Raw genomic sequence first — 13,954 nt, forward strand, 5'->3', positions numbered from 1 at the left:
CGTGGCGCGTAATATTGGAGTAATGCCTCTCAATTGATATTTGAAGCGGCAACTGTTTCAAAGTTTGTGTTACCCAGTTCGGTGCTGTAGTTACCACATTTGAGGGCAAGCCAGTATGCATCTGCCTCAAAACCAATATCTTGTGTGACTATCTTGCCTATGAAAAATCATGAAATAAATGACATATAAGAAGAGGGTGTATACGACATTATATCACATGGCAGAAATTACACATCACAGTTGTGTCTGTGTTCATCAATCAATTAGGTTTGCTCCTTTTTTTCCTTATTTTTCAGTAGCTTTAGTGGTCTTTCATGCAGGTAAGTTACAGAAATTAGTTTTTAAAAAAATTAGTACCAACAACAATGTGCAATCACAAGTTCTACACTGAAATGTGTAATTCGTTTTTGCACGAAAAGAAACTGATAAGCTGATGTTAAGATAGGTAACGTTACCAGATATGAGTTAATTGGTTGGTTAGGATGCTACCGGAATATTTACCTCTTTCAGTCAAGCATTCAGATTCGAGCACAGGTGTGATGGCTTTAACGCAAAATTTGTCAGTAAATGCTAATTTTTTCATGAGATTTACAAAGAAAACAAAAACCCTGAGGCATCTTTCTATCCCAAGAGCTTTTCTTACCTGTAAATAGCTACAGGCCTAAGGAAATGGCCTGTACCATCCACGAATATATATATATATATATATATATATATATATATATATATATATGGCAAGGAATATTGGTTTGGGTGGAAGGGTTATACTAAATCATGAAAGGTGCAGTTAGGCAGTGACTGTGACAAACAGGAAGTAATGAGGTTAAAATTTAGTGAAGGAGACAGACATCAAGCATATTACCAGTTTAGCAAAAAGCTGGGAAAGCAGAACAGTATACAGACTGAAAATATATAAAACAGAACTGGATGAAAGTATACTATAGAGGTGGATTGATTTCTGGGAAAAGAGGAAAGCTTATCTAGTTGGCTGGGACAGAAAAAGAACTACTATAACATGTCACTTAGGAAATCATTGCATTCTGCTAGAAGGGAAAGGTAATAAAGAATGTGAATACCAGAGCAGTAGAATTACTGAGCTAAACTGGAAATTTACTAGTAGGCCTAATACCCGGTACCTGAAACTGAAGGTGACAATAATATTGAGGAAAAAAATATAGCTAGATATATAGGAATTGAATGAACAACTGTAACAGTACACACATCTGATAACCTATATTTCCCCATATGGTCTGCTGATCATGGCTGGATGACAGGTGTGGAAACAACTCCTAAAAATGAATTGGGGAGTATTACTGCATCCCCCTTGTGTTGGTGCTGCAATGAATGTACACATTCAACCAGCTTTGTAAACAGGTAAAACTGTCTCCACATTAAAATTTAGTATGCAATAACTCTGTATTTATATCTTGCAATATAAATTTGGGAACATGATGTACAGCTCTATGAGTAGTAGAGGTGCACATAATCTGGATAAACTACTGTATAAAACATAAGTGTTAAGCTGGCTGAAAACATGGAAATCTATGAAGAATGCAATAATACATTCAGTTTGCACGTATAAATTCAAATATGGATGATCTCAATCATTATTTCATGCAAATAACTACAAAAGGATAAATCATAATTCATGATTAGTCTATACACTACACTATCTTGCTTGTAAATGCATCCTCTTCATGCGTTCTACCACTATTTGTTACCAGTTCTAGCGCATATATACATATTTCCTTCATCAAAATAGCAGTTTAGAATGGGTTAGCGAAGTGTCTGCTTTATTAAACAAGAAACATTCAAAATTCGGGCGCTAACGCTCTTCCAATGCATTCTCGCCCAATTTTGCCAGTGTCGTGGCATCGAAACGCCAGAACTAGGTTTCAGCAAATCTGATGCTCCAGATTTTTTATGGTAAGGAATACTGACGCTCAGGAACATCTGACGACTGAAAGTCGCCATTGGACCGCATAGGCTCTTGCTTTTTGTAGTACGGCCCATTGAAAAAGGCCCTTTTATTCGCCTCTAACGACAAGCAGGGATACTGGGGAGGAATTCTTCACCCCTCTCCTCCTAGGGGATGGCAACTCTTGGTTGTGCTCTCACTGGAGAATTGTCCGGCCCGGAAGACCCGGCTAGGATCACTGGGGCACGTAAGCTCCCCCACCACGACAAGGCGGCTGCCAAGGGGGAGTTTTTTTTTTTTTTTTTTTTTTTTAAAGAAGTGGAATGAAATAAGCTAAAGTACTGCCATTCAAACAAAAACAAAAACAAAGAAAAAAATCCTGGGATGCAGAAACAAAAAGTTAAACATCAGTGTAGTTCAAATTCCCAGGATCTCACTTGGTGCGCTATTTGTTCGCCGGGGTTCCATCAGCGAATCTTATCCTTTTGGCCGCTGCGGGCGTTTGACCGCCCAACTTGGTAGTGCTTTTAGCTACGGGGGTCCCAGTGGCCACCCTGGCCCTCTTTTGGGCTACGTGGGTCACGCTTTCTCTCTTTTTGGCTACGGGGGTCCCAGTGGCCACCCTGGCCCTCTTTTGGGCTACGTGGGTCACGCTATCCGTCTTTTTCGCTACGGGGGTCCCAGTGGCTACCCTGGCCCTCTTTTGGGCTACGTGGGTCACGCTATCCGTCTTTTTGGCTACGGGGGTCCCAGTGGCCACCCTGGCCCTCTTTTGGACTACGTGGGTCACGCTATCCGTCTTTTTGGCTACGGGGTTCCCAGTGGCTACCCTGGCCCTCTTTTGGGCTACGTGGGTCACGCTATCTGTCCTTTTAGGTCCGGAGGTCCCAGTGGCCGCTCTGGCTCTCTTTTGAGCCAAAGGGACCACACTGTGGCCACTCCACAATCGGAACCTCTTGTTTTGTGGTCTGGAGTATAAGTCTACGATGTCCAATAGCTCCGGCAGGGGCGGTCGGGCGTTTGGATCCAAATTCAAAGCCCTTGCTACCCATCGGTGCAAATGAGGCAAATTTTCCAGCGAATACTGGTCAAACAATCTGGTAATTAAAAGTCCAATGCTGTATACGTCCGAGGCCGGCGTGCTACACCGACCCGCCAAAACCTCGGGGGCCATCCAGTAATAACGTTTGCTTTCGGTTGGATCGAACGGCTCATCAAACACCGGCCCAGAACAATCGCTGCTCATGCCGAAGTCAATTAAGGTTACTTTCGGGCCCCGTTCGGTGATTTCGCAACATACATTGTCCAGCTTAATGTCGTTATGATAAACAGCCCGCTCAGACAATGCCACAACGGCAGTAGCAAGCTATTTTACGATACTGAAAGCGGTATTTGTATTGATCTTGTCGTATATACTTGCATAATGAACCAAATTATGTCCTGCGTATTCCGTTATGATTTGCCTTGTCCTGCAACAAACTCCAATTATTTTTTGGGCTCCAATCACATCTTTAACTTGGATCAAAAACATTACCTCATAAGCAATATTATCCACGTAATTTCTGTTATTGAAATTTTTCACAACCCACTTATTGTTCTTCCCCTCCAGCAGCCTGCAAGACCCATGTCCACCACGACCCAAAAAAACTATTTTACTCTTCTTCGTTATACTTCGTAATTCTTTTGCCGAAAATAGTTTGATATTATGCTGCAACAGGTATTTTTTTGCCGCACGGTAAGGTAGTGGGGAACGCATTTTCAAAGGTATTTATAAAACACAAATAGTTCGTTATTATATATCACTTCAACGGTTGAAACTTAAACTTCAGAAATCAGCTGTGAGAGTAGATTACCTGTACGCCTAATCCTCAGCCTGGCGAGGAACTAACTGAGCAACGGACACTGAGCCTTGCCTTTTTATAGGGCCATATCTTGTTTCCCATTTTCTCATTTTCTCGAGATGTTCCTTTTATTCCTTTTTAATTCTACCGGTCGTGTTTTAGGTGGCATTGGAGGCTTCGCTTCTCCTTTTCAATGCATTTTGTTCCTTCCACTTCACAGTCGTCTTTGACATTATTAATGCAGATTATGTGGACATTGAAATGATGTAATGTACTACAGCATGTGAGGGTATAATACTCAAATCGTAATGAAGGTAGCCTAATAAATGCCACTTGATAAATCTGTACGAGTTTCAAAACAAAAGAAGACGGCGGATCAAAAGTTCTTTATATCCCCCGGCCCATTGACTATGGCATAATAATATAGTAATACACAACTCTGTACTGTAAATGTTGTACATTGCCATTTTTTGATATGTTGATATAATTATTCCTACTTTTGTATGAAAGCCAGTGTGTTATATAGTGAACTGCGCTATATTTTCCTCTTGGCGTACAGTAGTAATGTAACAGGAGGATAAACGCCACCAGTGACCCCACTTTCGTATAACAAATATAAATATTCAGAAATACAATAGCTGGTTTTCCCATTGATCAACACTGAATAATTCAGGAATAAAATTCTCCTTACCGGGGTACAATATGAGACGTACAAGACAGTTCAAAACTTTTACATGACTAAACGTTTCCATAACGAATACGATTAAACAAAACTTCCATGGTGGTGAGGTGTACGACGTGGCGCGTAATATTGGAGTAATGCCTCTCAATTGATATTTGAAGCGGCAACTGTTTCAAAGTTTGTGTTACCCAGTTCGGTGCTGTAGTTACCACATTTGAGGGCAAGCCAGTATGCATCTGCCTCAAAACCAATATCTTGTGTGACTATCTTGCCTATGAAAAATCGTGAAATAAATGACATATAAGAAGAGGGTGTATACGACATTATATCACATGGCAGAAATTACACATCACAGTTGTGTCTGTGTTCATCAATCAATTAGGTTTGCTCCTTTTTTTCCTTATTTTTCATTAGCTTTAGTGGTCTTTCATGCAGGTAAGTTACAGAAATTAGTTTTAAAAAAAATTAGTACCAACAACAATGTGCAATCACAAGTTCTACACTGAAATGTGTAATTCGTTTTTGCACGAAAAGAAACTGATAAGCTGATGTTAAGATAGGTAACGTTACCAGATATGAGTTAATTGGTTGGTTAGGATGCTACCGGAATATTTACCTCTCTCAGTCAAGCATTCAGATTCGAGCATAGGTGTGATGGCTTTAACGCAAAATTTGTCAGTAAATGCTAATTTTTTCATGAGATGTATAAAGAAAACAAAAGCCCTGAGGCATCTTTCTATCCCAAGAGCTTTTCTTACCTGTAAATAGCTATTGGCCTAAGGAAATGGCCTGTACCATCCACATATATATATATATATATATATATATATATATATATATATATATATATATATATATATGGCAAGGAATATTGGTTAGGGTGGAAGAGTTATACTAAATCATGAAAGGTGCAGTTAGGCAGTGACTGTGACAAACAGGAAGTAATGAGGTTAAAATTTAGTGAAGGAGACAGACATCAAGAATATTATCAGTTTAGAAAAAAGCTGGGAAAGCAGAACACTATACAGACTGAAAATATATAAAACAGAACTGGATGAAAGTATACTATAGAGGTGGATTGATTTCTAGGAAAAGAGGAAAGCTTATCTAGTTGGCTGGGACAGAAAAAGAACTACTATAACATGTCACTTAGGAAATCATTGCATTCTGCTAGAAGGGAAGGGTAATAAAGAATGTGAATACCAGAGCAGTAGAATTACTGAGCTAAACTGGAAATTTATTAGTAGGCCTAATACCCGGTACCTGAAACTAAAGGTGACAATAATATTGAGGAAAAAAATATAGCTAGATATATAGGAATTGAATGAACAACTGTAACAGTACACACATCTGATAACCTATATTTCCCCATATGGTCTGCTGGTCATGGCTGGATGACAGGTGTGGAAACAACCCCTAAAAATGAATTGGGGAGTATTACTGCATCCCCCTTGTGTTGGTGCTGCAATGAATGTACACATTCAACCAGCTTTGTAAACAGGTAAAACTGTCTCCACATTAAAATTTAGTATGCAATAACTCTGTATTTATATCTTGCAATATAAATTTGGGAACATGATGTACAGCTCTATGAGTAGTAGAGGTGCACATAATCTGGATAAACTACTGTATAAAACATAAGTGTTAAGCTGGCTGAAAACATGGAAATCTATGAAGAATGCAATAATACATTCAGTTTGCACGTATAAATTCAAATATGGATGATCTCAATCATTATTTCATGCAAATAACTACAAAAGGAGAAATCATAATTCATGATTAGTCTATACACTACACTATCTTGCTTGTAAATGCATCCTCTTCATGCGTTCTACCACTATTTGTTACCAGTTCTAGCGCATATATACATATTTCCTTCATCAAAATAGCAGTTTAGAATGGGTTAGCGAAGTGTCTGCTTTATTAAACAGAAGAAACATTCAAAATTCGGGCGCTAACGCTCTTCCAATGCATTCTCGCCCAATTTTGCCAGTGTCGTGGCATCGAAACGCCAGAACTAGGTTTCAGCAAATCTGATGCTCCAGATTTTTTATGGTAAGGAATACTGACGCTCAGGAACATCTGACGACTGAAAGTTGCCATTGGACCGCATAGGCTCTTCCTATTTGTAGTACGGCCCATTGAAAAAGGCCCTTTTAGTCGCCTCTAACGACAAGCAGGGATACTGGGGAGGAATTCTTCACCCCTCTCCTCCTAGGGGGTGGCAACTCTTGGTTGTGCTCTCACTGGAGAAATGTCCGGCACGGGAGACCCGGCTAGGACCACTGGGGCACGTAAGCTCCCCCACCACGACAAGGCGGCTGCCAAGGGGGAGGTTTTTTTTTTTTTTTTTAAGAAGTGGAATGAAATAAGCTAAAGTACTGCCATTCAAACAAAAACAAAAACAAAGAAAAAAATCCTGGGATGCAGAAACAAAAAGTTAAACATCAGTGTAGTTCAAATTCCCCTGGTCTCACTTGGTGCGCTATTTGTTCGCCGGGGTTCCATCAGCGAATCTTATCCTTTTGGCCGCTGCGGGCGTTTGACCGCCCAACCTGGTACTGCTTCTAGCTACGGGGGTCCCAGTGGCCACCCTGGCCCTCTTTTGGGCTACGTGGGTCACGCTTTCTCTCTTTTTGGCTACGGGGGTCTCAGTGGCCACCCTGGCCCTCTTTTGGGCTACGTGGGTCACGCTATCCGTCTTTTTCGCTACGGGGGTCCTACTGGCCATCCTGGCCCTCTTTTGGGCTTCGTGGGTCACGCTATCCGTCTTTTTGGCTACGGGGGACCCAATGGCCACCCTGGCCCTCTTTTGGGCTAAAGGGACCACACTGTGGCCACTCCACAATCGGAACCTCTTGTTTTGTGGTCTGGAGTATAAGTCTACGATGTCCAATAGCTCCGGCAGGGGCGGTCTGGCGTTTGGATCCAAGTTCAAAGCCCTTGCTACCCATCGGTGCAAATGAGGCAAATTTTCCAGCGAATACTGGTCAAACAATCTGGTAATTAAATGTCCAATGCTGTATACGTCCGAGGCTGGCGTGCTACACCGACCCGCCAAAACCTCCGGGGCCATCCAGTAATAACGTTTGCTTTCGGTTGGATCGAACGGCTCATCAAACACCGGCCCAGAACAATCGCTGCTCATGCCGAAGTCAATTAAGGTTACTTTCGGGCCCCGTTCGGTGATTTCGCAACATACATTGTCCAGCTTAATGTCGTTATGATAAATAGCCCGCTCAGACAATGCCACAACGGCAGTAGCAAGCTATTTCACGATACTGAAAGAGGTATTTGTATTGATCTTGTCGTATATACTTGCATAATGAACCAAATTATGTCCTGCGTATTCCGTTATGATTTGCCTTGTCCTGCAACAAACTCCAATTATTTTTTGGGCTCCAATCACATCTTTAACTTGGGTCAAAAACATTACCTCATAACCAATATTATCCACGTAATTTCTGTTATTGAAATTTTTCACAACCCACTTATTGTTCTTCCCCTCCAGCAGCCTGCACGACCCATGTCCACCACGACCCAAAAAAACTATTTTACTCTTCTTCGTTATACTTCGTAATTCTTTTCCCGAAAATAGTTTGATATTATGCTGCAACAGCTATTTTTTTGCCGCACGGTAAGGTAGTGGGGAACGCATTTTCAAAGGTATTTATAAAACACAAATAGTTCGTTATTATATATCACTTCAACGGTTGAAACTTAAACTTCAGAAATCAGCTGTGAGAGTAGATTACCTGTATGCCTAAACCTCAGGCTGGCGAGGAACTAACTGAGCAACGGACACTGAGCCTTGCCTTTTTATAGGGCCATATCTTGCTTCCCATTTTCTCATTTTCTCGAGATGTTCCTTTTATTCCTTTTTAATTCTACCGGTCGTGTTTTAGGTGGCATTGGAGGCTTCGCTTCTCCTTTTCAATGCATTTTGTTCCTTCCACTTCACAGTCGTCTTTGACATTATTAATGCAGATTATGTGGACATTGAAATGATGTAATGTACTACAGCATGTGAGGGTATAATACTCAAATCGTAATGAAGGTAGCCTAATAAATGCCACTTGATAAATCTGTACGAGTTTCAAAACAAAAGAAGACGGCGGATCAAAAGTTCTTTATATCCCCCGGCCCATTGACTATGGCATAATAATATAGTAATACACAACTCTGTACTGTAAATGTTGTACATTGCCATTTTTTGATATGTTGATATAATTATTCCTACTTTTGTATGAAAGCCAGTGTGTTATATAGTTTTTCATTCATTCATTGCCAGACGCCTTGTATCGCAGACAGGGTGGCCAAGGGCTTAGAGTTAATTGTTTTACAGGGAGGGGCACTAATCCTCCACCAACCCCACTTGACGTAGGGATGCCAACAGCATCTGGTGTTCCCAGGCGGTCACCCATCCAAGTACTAACCAGACCCAACGTTGCTTAACTTCGCTGATCGAACGGGAAGCGGTGTACTCAACGTGGTATGCGCTATGTTTTCCTCTTGGCGTACAGTAGTAATGTAACAGGAGGATAAACGCCACCAGTGACCCCACTTTCGTATAACAAATATAAATATTCAGAAATACAATAGCTGGTTTTCCCATTGATCAACACTGAATAATTCAGGAATAAAATTCTCCTTAGCGGGGTACAATATGAGACGTACAAGACAGTTCAAAACTTTTACAAGACTAAACGTTTCCATAACGAATACGATTAAACAAAACTTCCATGGTGGTGAGGTGTACGACGTGGCGCGTAATATTGGAGTAATGCCTCTCAATTGATATTTGAAGCGGCAACTGTTTCAAAGTTTGTGTTACCCAGTTCGGTGCTGTAGTTACCACATTTGAGGGCAAGCCAGTATGCATCTGCCTCAAAACCAATATCTTGTGTGACTATCTTGCCTATGAAAAATCGTGAAATAAATGACATATAAGAAGAGGGTGTATACGACATTATATCACATGGCAGAAATTACACATCACAGTTGTGTCTGTGTTCATCAATCAATTAGGTTTGCTCCTTTTTTTCCTTATTTTTCATTAGCTTTAGTGGTCTTTCATGCAGGTAAGTTACAGAAATTAGTTTTAAAAAAAATTAGTACCAACAACAATGTGCAATCACAAGTTCTACACTGAAATGTGTAATTCGTTTTTGCACGAAAAGAAACTGATAAGCTGATGTTAAGATAGGTAACGTTACCAGATATGAGTTAATTGGTTGGTTAGGATGCTACCGGAATATTTACCTCTCTCAGTCAAGCATTCAGATTCGAGCATAGGTGTGATGGCTTTAACGCAAAATTTGTCAGTAAATCCTAATTTTTTCATGAGATTTACAAAGAAAACAAAAGCCCTGAGGCATCTTTCTATCCCAAGAGCTTTTCTTACCTGTAAATAGCTATTGGCCTAAGGAAATGGCCTGTACCATCCACATATATAAATATATATATATATATATATATATATATATATATATATATATATATATATATATATATATATATATATATATGGCAAGGAATATTGGTTAGGGTGGAAGAGTTATACTAAATCATGAAAGGTGCAGTTAGGCAGTGACTGTGACAAACAGGAAGTAATGAGGTTATAATTTAGTGAAGGAGACAGACATCAAGAATATTATCAGTTTAGGAAAAAGCTGGGAAAGCAGAACACTATACAGACTGAAAATATATAAAACAGAACTGGATGAAAGTATACTATAAAGGTGGATTGATTTCTGGGAAAAGAGGAAAGCTTATCTAGTTGGCTGGGACAGAAAAAGAACTACTATAACATGTCACTTAGGAAATCATTGCATTCTGCTAGAAGGGAAAGGTAATAAAGAATGTGAATACCAGAGCAGTAGAATTACTGAGCTAAACTAGAAATTTATCAGTAGGCCTAATACCCGGTACCTGAAACTGAAGGTGACAATAATATTGAGGAAAAAAATATAGCTAGATATATAGGAATTGAATGAACAACTGTAACAGTACACACATCTGATAACCTATATTTTCCCATATGGTCTGCTGGTCATGGCTGGATGACAGGTGTGGAAACAACTCCTAAAAATGAATTGGGGAGTATTACTGCATCCCCCTTGTGTTGGTTCTGCAATGAATGTACACATTCAACCAGCTTTGTAAACAGGTAAAACTGTCTCCACATTAAAATTTAGTATGCAATAACTCTGTATTTATATCTTGCAATATAAATTTGGGACCATGATGTACAGCTCCATGAGTAGTAGAGGTGCACATAATCTGGATAAACTACTTTATAAAACATGAGTGTTAAGCTGGCTGAAAACATGGAAATCTATGAAGAATGCAATAATACATTCAGTTTGCACGTATAAATTCAAATATGGATGATCTCAATCATTATTTCATGCAAATAACTACAAAAGGATAAATCATAATTCATGATTAGCCTGTACACTAAACTATCTTGCTTGTAAATGCATCCTCTTCATGCGTTCTACCACTATTTGTTACCAGTTCTAGCGCATATATACATATTTCCTTCATCAAAATAGCAGTTTAGAATGGGTTAGCGAAGTGTCTGCTTTATTAAACAGAAGAAACATTCAAAATTCGGGCGCTAACGCTCTTCCAATGCATTCTCGCCCAATTTTGCCAGTGTCGTGGCATCGAAACGCCAGAACTAGGTTTCAGCAAATCTGATGCTCCAGATTTTTTATGGTAAGGAATACTGACGCTCAGGAACATCTGACGACTGAAAGTCGCCATTGGACCGCATAGGCTCTTGCTTTTTGTAGTACGGCCCATTGAAAAAGGCCCTTTTATTCGCCTCTAACGACAAGCAGGGATACTGGGGAGGAATTCTTCACCCCTCTCCTCCTAGGGGGTGGCAACTCTTGGTTGTGCTCTCACTGGAGAAATGTCCGGCACGGGAGACCCGGCTAGGACCACTGGGGCACGTAAGCTCCCCCACCACGACAAGGCGGCTGCCAAGGGGGAGGTTTTTTTTTTTTTTTTTAAGAAGTGTAATGAAATAAGCTAAAGTACTGCCATTCAAACAAAAACAAAAACAAAGAAAAAAATCCTGGGATGCAGAAACAAAAAGTTAAACATCAGTGTAGTTCAAATTCCCCGGGTCTCACTTGGTGCGCTATTTGTTCGCCGGGGTTCCATCAGCGAATCTTATCCTTTTGGCCGCTGAGGGCGTTTGACCACCCAACCTGGTACTGCTTCTAGCTACGGGGGTCCCAGTGGCCACCCTGGCCCTCTTTTGGGCTACGTGGGTCACGCTTTCTCTCTTTTTGGCTACGGGGGTCTCAGTGGCCACCCTGGCCCTCTTTTGGGCTACGTGGGTCACGCTATCCGTCTTTTTCGCTACGGGGGTCCTACTAGCCATCCTGGCCCTCTTTTGGGCTTCGTGGGTCACGCTATCCGTCTTTTTGGCTACGGGGGACCCAATGGCCACCCTGGCCCTCTTTTGGGCTAAAGGGACCACACTGTGGCCACTCCACAATCGGAACCTCTTGTTTTGTGGTCTGGAGTATAAGTCTACGATGTCCAATAGCTCCGGCAGGGGCGGTCTGGCGTTTGGATCCAAGTTCAAAGCCCTTGCTACCCATCGGTGCAAATGAGGCAAATTTTCCAGCGAATACTGGTCAAACAATCTGGTAATTAAATGTCCAATGCTGTATACGTCCGAGGCTGGCGTGCTACACCGACCCGCCAAAACCTCCGGGGCCATCCAGTAATAACGTTTGCTTTCGGTTGGATCGAACGGCTCATCAAACACCGGCCCAGAACAATCGCTGCTCATTCCGAAGTCAATTAAGGTTACTTTCGGGCCCCGTTCGGTGATTTCGCAACATACATTGTCCAGCTTAATGTCGTTATGATAAATAGCCCGCTCAGACAATGCCACAACGGCAGTAGCAAGCTATTTTACGATACTGAAAGCGGTATTTATATTGATCTTGTCGTATATACTTGCATAATGAACCAAATTATGTCCTGCGTATTCCGTTATGATTTGCCTTGTCCTGCAACAAACTCCAATTATTTTTTGGGCTCCAATCACATCTTTAACTTGGGTCAAAAACATTACCTCATAAGCAATATTATCCACGTAATTTCTATTATTGAAATTTTTCACAACCCACGTATTGTTCTTCCCCTCCAGCAGCCTGCACGACCCATGTCCACCACGACCCAAAAAAACTATTTTACTCTTCTTCGTTATATTTCGTAATTCTTTTGCCGAAAATAGTTTGATATTATGCTGCAACAGCTATTTTTTTGCCGCACGGCAAGGTAGTGGGGAACGCATTTTCAAATGTATTTATAAAACACAAATAGTTCGTTATTATATATCACTTCAACGGTTGAAACTTAAACTTCAGAAATCAGCTGTGAGAGTAGATTACCTGTATGCCTAAACCTCAGGCTGGCGAGGAACTAACTGAGCAACGGACACTGAGCCTTGCCTTTTTATAGGGCCATATCTTGCTTCCCATTTTCTCATTTTCTCGAGATGTTCCTTTTATTCCTTTTTAATTCTACCGGTCGTGTTTTAGGTGGCATTGGAGGCTTCGCTTCTCCTTTTCAATGCATTTTGTTCCTTCCACTTCACAGTCGTCTTTGACATTATTAATGCAGATTATGTGGACATTGAAATGATGTAATGTACTACAGCATGTGAGGGTATAATACTCAAATCGTAATGAAGGTAGCCTAATAAATGCCACTTGATAAATCTGTACGAGTTTCAAAACAAAAGAAGACGGCGGATCAAAAGTTCTTTATATCCCCCGGCCCATTGACTATGGCATAATAATAGAGTAATACACAACTCTGTACTGTAAATGTTGTACATTGCCATTTTTTTATATGTTGATATAATTATTCCTACTTTTGTATGAAAGCCAGTGTGTTATATAGTGAACTGCGCTATATTTTCCTCGACGTACAGTAGGGGTGGGCGATACCAGCAAAAAATGGTAATCATGATTACTGATTACTTTTATGAAAGTAATCGATCAGTAATCGATTACTATTTCGATTACTATCAATATATAAGTACAGTATAATCATTATAATGTGATAGTTTGAGTGCAGTCAGTTACAAAGTGCACACTGCAGATAGTTTCCTGGTACCTGGTAGTTTGTGTGTGTGTGTGTGTGTGTGTGTGTGTGGACTTTTGGAGACTGCTCTATAATTTTTATTCTTTCCAAAACTATAAATATAGAAAGCAAGCGACATACCAAGAAGTCTTCATTCCCGTGGATCAGTTGGCTGTCATTTTTTGTTTACGAGTCAGCTGTGCGTTCCGCGTTAGACAATCTCGTCTTGTGTACTGTTCTTATGCATGTCTATAAAATCCGCTTCAAAAAGAAATCTTACAAAACTGTAATGTAACACGAATAATAAGCTTAATGTTAAGGACAATCATATGGGTCATCTTAAAGTTTCTGATGTCCAATCCCCAAAACGAAGATAGGTTATTTGGAAGTCGT

The 13,954-nt window shown here is 40.5% G+C and overlaps 1 pseudogene; it reads right to left on the reverse strand.

The window, feature by feature from the left end:
- Positions 1-8,828: 8,828 nt before the first annotated feature.
- LOC145392324 (5S ribosomal RNA) lies at positions 8,829-8,948 on the reverse strand (annotated as a pseudogene).
- Positions 8,949-13,954: the final 5,006 nt, after the last annotated feature.

The sequence above is a fragment of the Coenobita brevimanus genome, chromosome 21 (assembly GCF_032717465.1).
Source record: "Coenobita brevimanus isolate Jiangsu-jjx chromosome 21, ASM3271746v2, whole genome shotgun sequence".
Taxonomy (NCBI): Eukaryota; Metazoa; Arthropoda; class Malacostraca; order Decapoda; family Coenobitidae; genus Coenobita; species Coenobita brevimanus.